This window comes from Periplaneta americana, chromosome 10, assembly GCF_040183065.1.
Source record: "Periplaneta americana isolate PAMFEO1 chromosome 10, P.americana_PAMFEO1_priV1, whole genome shotgun sequence".
In the NCBI taxonomy this organism is placed as follows: Eukaryota; Metazoa; Arthropoda; class Insecta; order Blattodea; family Blattidae; genus Periplaneta; species Periplaneta americana.
This window is the reverse complement of record NC_091126.1, coordinates 134,038,351-134,039,118: the sequence shown is the minus strand read 5'-3', so window position 1 is coordinate 134,039,118 and position 768 is coordinate 134,038,351. Positions and strand designations below refer to the sequence as shown.

General features: G+C 46.4%; 1 non-coding gene across 1 annotated transcript; it reads right to left on the bottom strand.

The window, feature by feature from the left end:
• Positions 1-449: 449 nt before the first annotated feature.
• TRNAY-AUA (transfer RNA tyrosine (anticodon AUA)) lies at positions 450-521 on the bottom strand. Its single transcript has one exon. It is a non-coding gene; the product is annotated as a tRNA-Tyr (tRNA).
• Positions 522-768: the final 247 nt, after the last annotated feature.

Sequence of the window (768 nt, the reverse complement as noted above, 5' to 3'; positions counted from 1 at the left end):
CGTCTGAGCTCATCTTATGCACTTTGACTTTATACGGTGAAATAGTAATGGAACGGAGAAAAATTCTCTCCGGCGCCGGGATTTGAACCCGGGTTTTCAGCTCCACGTGCTGACGCTTCATCCACTAAGCCACACCGGATTCCACCCCGGCGTCGGAAGAATCGTCTCAGTTTTAAGTTCCAACTCTTGGGTTACTTCTAGTGGCCGCCCTCTGCACTACATCATAGATATCTATGAACCTAGGACCGAAGTCCACACATGTGCTGAGGTGCACTCGTAATGAGTGACTAGTTGGCCGGGATCCGACGGAATAAACGCCGTTTTAAATCACGAAGTGATTTACGCATATCATATACATTATTATAATGTACCGAAGTACATATGATATTTCCATGCAGATATTCTGCGTCATCATACGATGAAAGAGTAATGGAACGGATAAAAATTCTCTCCGGCGCCGGGATTTGAACCCGGGTTTTCAGCTCTATGTGCTGACGCTTTATCCACTAAGCCACACCGGATTCCACCCCGGCGTCGGAAGAATCGTCTCAGTTTTAAGTTCCAACTCTTGGGTTGCCTCTAGTGGCCGCCCTCTGCACTACATCATAGATGGCTTAGTGGATAAAGCGTCAGCACGTAGAACTGAAAACCCGGCTTCAAATCCCGGCGCCGGAGAGAATTTTTCTCCGTTCCATTACCTTTCATCGTATGATGACGCAGAATATCTGGATGGCAATATCATATGTACTTCGGTACATTATAATAATT